The sequence below is a fragment of the Orycteropus afer genome, unplaced genomic scaffold (assembly GCF_000298275.1).
Source record: "Orycteropus afer afer isolate SDZICR_OR568_19922 unplaced genomic scaffold, OryAfe1.0 scaffold00077, whole genome shotgun sequence".
Taxonomy (NCBI): Eukaryota; Metazoa; Chordata; class Mammalia; order Tubulidentata; family Orycteropodidae; genus Orycteropus; species Orycteropus afer.
The window spans coordinates 3,284,400-3,290,153 of record NW_006921664.1 but is presented as its reverse complement, the minus strand read 5'-3'; positions in this window follow the sequence as shown (position 1 = coordinate 3,290,153).

Genomic DNA, 5,754 nt, shown 5'->3' with positions numbered 1-5,754 from the left:
TGTATGAAGTATGAATGTAAGAAAATTAGAAATTGTCAAAAAGGAAATGGAAGCATAAAGATCTATATCCTAGATATTAATGAATTGTAATGGACTGATTTTGGCCATTTTTAATCAGACGATCATATGATCTACTATTTTGGGAATGACAAATCGAAGAGGAATGGCATGGCATTCATCATCACAAAGAATGTTTCAAGATCTACCCTGAAGTGCAATGCTGTCAGTGATAGGATAATATCCATACACCTACAAGGAAGACCAGTTAATACTATTATTATTCAAATTTACGCACCAACCACCAATGCCAAAGATGAGGAAATTGAAGATTTTTACCATCCTCTGCAGTCTGAAATTGACCAAACATGCAATCAAGATGTATTTTCACTGGTGATTGGAATGCAAAAGTTGAGAACAAAGAAGAAATACCAGTAGTTGGAAAATGGTCTTGGTGATAGAAATAATGTTGGAGATTGCGTGATAGAATTTTACAAGACCAACAACGTATTCATCACAAATACCATTTTTCAACAACATAAACAGTGGCTATACATGTGGACTTTGCCAGATGGAGTATGTAGGAATCTGATTGACTACATCTGTGGAAAGAGGTGATGGAGAAACTCAATATCTTCAGCCAAAACAAGACCAGGAGCTGATTATGGAACAGACCATCAACTGCTCACATGCAAGTTCAAGTTGAAGCTGAAGATAATTCAAAGAAGTCCATGAGAGCCAAAATATGACCTTGATTACATCCCTTCTCAATTTAGAGACCATCTAAGAAATAGATTTTATGCATTTAACACCAATGACCGAAAACCAGAGGAATTTTGGGATGACATCAGGAACATCATCCATGAAGAAAGCAAAAGGTCATTAAAAAGACAGGAAAGGAAGAAAAGACCAAAATGGATATCAGAAGAGACTCTGAAACTTGCCCTTGAGCAAAGAGTAGCTAAAGCAAATGGAAGAAATGACAAAGTAAAAGAGCTGAACAGAAGATTTTAAAGAGCAGCTTGCGAAGACAAAGTCAATTATTATAATGGAATGTACAAAGACCTGGAGTTAGAAAACCAAAAGGGAAGAACACACTAGGCATTTCTCAAGCTGAAAGAATTGAAGAAAAAAATCAAGCCTTGAGTTGCAATATTGAAGAATTCTATGGGCAAAATATTGAATGATGCAGGAAACATCAAAAGAAGATACAAGGAATACACAGAGTCACTGTACCAAAAAGAATTGGTCAATGTTCATCCATTTCAAGAGGTGGCATATGATCAAGAACCAATGGTATTGAAGGAAGAAATTGAAGTTGCACTGAAGGAATTGGTGAAGAACAAGGCTCCAGGAATTGATGGAATACTCGTTGAGATGTTTCAACAAATAAATGCCATACTGGAGGCATTCACTTGTCTATGCTAAGAAATTTGAAAGACAGCTACCTGGTCAATTGACTGGAGGAGATCCATATTTGTACCCATTCCAAAGAAAGATGATCCCACAGAGTGTGCAAATTATTGAACAATATCATTAATATCACATGCAAGTAAAATCTTACTGAAGATAATTAAAAAATGGTTGCAACAGTATATTGACACATAACTTCCAGAAATGCAAGCTGGATCCAGAAGAGGACATAGAACAAAAGATAACATTGCTGATGTCAGATGGATCTTGACTGAAAGCAAAGAATACAAGAAAGATGTTTACTTGTGTTTTATTGACTACGCAAAAACATTCAATTGTGTGAATCATAACAAATTATGGATAACGTTGACAATAATTGGAATTCCAGAACATTTCATTGTGCTCATGAGGAACCTGTACATAGACCAGGAGGCTGTTGTTTGAACAGAACAAGGGGATACTGCATGGTTTAAAATCAGAAAGGAAGTGTGTCAGGGTTACATCCTTTCACCATACTAATTCAATCTGTATGCTGAGCAAATAATCTGAGAAGCTGGACTGTTTAAAAAAGAATGTGGCATCAGGATTGGAGGAAGGCTCAATAACAACCTGAGATACACAGACGACACAACTTTGCTTGCTGAAAGTGAAGATGATGTGAAGCACTTACTGATGAAGATTGAAGACTACAGTCTGCAGTATGGCTTACACTTCAGTATAAAGAAAACAAAAATCATCACAATTGGACCAATAAGCAGCATCACGATGTATGGAGAATAGATGGAAGTTGTCAAAGACTTCATATTACTTGGTTCCATTGACACCAATGGAAGCCAAGACACCAATGGAAGCAAGTCAAAACACCAGATGATATATTGCACTGGGCAAATCTGCTGCAAAAGACCTGTTTAAAGTGCTGAAGAGCAAAAATCTCTTTTTGAAGACTAAGGTGAGCCTAAGCCAAGCCATGGTATTTTCAATCATCTCATATGTATGTGAAAGCTGGACAATGAATGAGGAAGACCAAAGAAGAGTTGATGCTTTTGAGTTCTGGTGTTGCGAAAGAATACTGAAAGTACCATGGACTTCCAGATGAACTAACAAATCTGTCCTGGAAGAAGTGCAGCCAGAATGCTCCTTAGAAGTGAAAATGGCCAGACTTCATCTTATCTACTTTGGTGATGTTATCAGAAGAGACCATTCCCTGGAGAAGAATATCATGCTTGGTAAAGTGGAGGGTCAGCGAGAAAGGGGAAGGCTCTCAACAAGATGGTTTGACACAGTGGCTGCAATGATGGGCTCAGGTGTAGCAAGTATTGTGAGGCTGACACTGGACTGGATGGTGTTTTGTTCTGTTGCACATAGGCTCGCTATAAGTTGTAGCCAACTCGATGGGGCCTAATAACAACAACAATGTTCTCTGGTCAGAGCTGTCATTCTTACCCTATTATAATGATGCTTTGAATCTCATGATTTTGTCTGCACACACTACAAGTACATGCAGTTGTTTTCCATGCTGCTTGTGTTTTCATAGTTGCTGACTTTGTCAAGTTTTCTCGTGTTTATCTATAACATTGTGATAATTAGTATTTGTGAACCTATATAAATAACTTTTTGAGAATGAAGTAGAAAACAAAAGGAGGAGAAAAATAAAAAAGACTTCTACTCGTTTACTAATAATGTAACTAATAATAATATAATTCAATGCAGAAAGATCTTACAAAACATTTTGTTGTTAGTATTCATATAATCTAAGAAATATTACATTTAAGTAATTTGCAACTATATCACATATTGATAATAAACATTACTATGGATTTTTTTTCTTTTTGGTCTGGTGCTGGAGGAGGTTCATGGGGGCTGATACTGAATTACCCCACTGGGTGACACCAACCCTGGTGATGCCACTGTCTGAGACAATAAATTTCTGTTCTTACAAAACACCAAATTTTTGGTACTGTTATGGGAGTCTCAGAAAGCTAATGTAGAGTCCTTCTAGTCCAATCCCCTCATAGCCCAAGGTAACTACCAGTTGTTAGTGGCAAAGCCTAGGTGAGCTCTTTGGCCTTACATTTGATGATGAGGAGAAGATATGCTTGATCATTTGTGAGAAGAAACCACACTTATGGACTAGGTGCAAACTAGTTCTTTTACCTTCTAATTTTAGAATCTGTGAGCACAGGCCAGGGCTCATGCTTTTGAAGCAGCCACAGAGCTTCTTTGTTATTAGAAAGTGCATATGGATAGGCTGGACCCAGGCTATGGGTTTTGTGCTTTGTCGGAAAGAAAGGAGAACTGAATTTCCCATCACCTGCTAATTAGTTTTGGTCTACCTCCAACACAAATTTGTGTTCAGTAAGGCAAATTAATAGAAAAATGCGGCCTCTCTGGATGCTGAGAATACCATGAATATGCAGAACAGATAGGAGAGCTTAAGCCCTGTTCTCTCATGCCAGAGTTTGCCTGTAATGGTCCTTTTTCCTCACTTCTTTTCTAAGTTAAAGGATGATTGAATTGTGCAGCTGGAAGGGATCTTAGTGAAGACCATCTGGTCCTGTCTCATTTTACAGATGAGCAAACCAAGGCCCAGAGAAGAAAGGCCCAATCCAGACCACACAGAGAATAGCTCACAGCCTACATAACTGCATTTCCTCTCTCTTATTTTCTGCTTTCAACATCTTCAATTGTTTAGGTAGTTGGCAGAGATTTTTAATCTAGGGAGGGTGGGAGAATTTCTAGCCCAAGGAGATGAATGAAACATGACCGCCTTAGAAGGGTTGTAGTACTCACATTGCTCTTGGCCAGTGTTCTGGCAGAAAACATACAAACAGTCTTCTAGATTTCCTGATACAAAGGGATCAGACTCACTTGACACTCATCTTTACTTTACCCTTCCTTCATCTTGCTTAGAATTGTAACTTGCTATCTCGTGGTGCAGCAGCCATCTTGAAAACAAGTATAATGAGGAAAGCCAACCCAATAAGGATGGTAATGTGAAAAGAAAGAGTCTGGTGTCTGAAGGCAACGTTGAGCAGCTGGGTTGCCTATGGGCTTATTTTAATAAGGGAATTAAACTTGTTTTTTTGTTGCAGCCTTGGAAATCAGGGTGTTTTCTGTTATTTACAGCTAAATTAATTCATAAATGATAGGTTCCTTTCCTTGTTATCCAGGCACTGAAAGCATGGTATTTCTCAAAGTGGAGCTCAGGTTAATATGTCAGAATTAGGATGGAGAGGGAAGCACAGATGGGGAAACTCTTACTATCCTGTTGAAGAATTGCAGTAATATGTAGCCTGTCCCAAGTTCCAAAAAGGAGTAAGGAATCATAATTGCATTCACAGGCTGTATGGGAGACTTCTTTTGGTCCTGGCAGGAAGAAGGGTATGGTCATATGGGGTAATTCTTTAGTGTGGAGGTGGAAGCCAGTGGGGGTGTGAGGGTATTTCTTGGAAAGATTGCTCAGGTTGTGACAGAGCCTGCTGAGGCTTTGCCGACTCCTCATTGCCACCCACTACTGAAAACTCACATGGGGACATATTACTTTAGCAGGATGCACTGCAGAAGCATCTTTAAGAGCTGTCCAGGAATCACATGAGCCTCCTACATTAAGTCCCCAGGCTGCTCCTCAGTTTTCAGGGACTGTGGGAGGAGTGGGAGGACTAGGCTGTGTAGTCAGGACTGCAAATCTGAAGGGAGTAGGGGCACCTGGAATGTGTCCAATGATTTTTCTTTTTCATTAGTAGGTGGGAAGTTAGGAGTGATAGAAAGTTATGAGGGTGAATGCGAGCATATGGCAATGAGGACAGCAGACTGGGAGTTATGGAAACCTGGAAGTGCCAATTGAGGATCATGCTGGAGATAAATGAAACAGTCTCATTGGGAGGATGTGGGGTACAGCATCATAAAGGGTATATATTCTGTTAGAACTCATTCTGCTGAGTGAAAATATCCTGGAGGTAGAAAAAAATATGGGAAATATTTTTACATCCTTGGGGAAAGGAAGTAAAAAGCAATAGTGTAAGAATATTAAGGATCTCTGGTGGCACAGTGCCTAAGGTTGGCAGTTCAAATCCACCAGCCAGTCCATGGAAGAAAGATGGGGTAATCTACTTCTGTAAAGACTTACTGCCTCAGAAACCCAACGGGGTTGCTATGAGTTGGAATCAACTCAATGGCAGTGGGTTTGTTTGTTTGTTTTATAAGAATATTAATTTGTGAGAGCCATAACAAGAACAGATATATGCACGCCGATGTTCATCACAGCACTATTTACAATAGCCAAAACATGGAAACAACCTAGATGTCCATCAGCTGAGGAATGGATAAGCAAACTATGGTACATAC